Consider the following 350-nt stretch of genomic DNA (forward strand, 5'->3'; position numbering starts at 1 on the left):
CTTGCATGCTTTGTTTTAGCATATGAAACTGCCTTGCTCCCCTACACCTTTCACCCCGGCGACTATAGGGGGGGGAAATTGAAATCAATACTGCCTATGATGAGACGACTGGACTGCATGGGACAGCACGGGGGGGAGGGTCGCTGAGGGGGAGTGTGGTGTGGTAGCCTGGCTTGATGGATGGCTGGTTTTAAAAAAAAATGGGGGGGTGATCAATTACCTTGATGGATTGCTTTTTGGAGATTTGAGAAATGAGATGTATGAACGTTAAAGACCGACCGAGGGAGAAATTGTGGATCAGAGGAGCAGCCCGCAGTTTGCATAACATGGAATCTTGTGACAAGTGGCAA

This window comes from Syngnathus acus, chromosome 17 (assembly GCF_901709675.1).
Source record: "Syngnathus acus chromosome 17, fSynAcu1.2, whole genome shotgun sequence".
Lineage (NCBI taxonomy): Eukaryota > Metazoa > Chordata > Actinopteri > Syngnathiformes > Syngnathidae > Syngnathus > Syngnathus acus.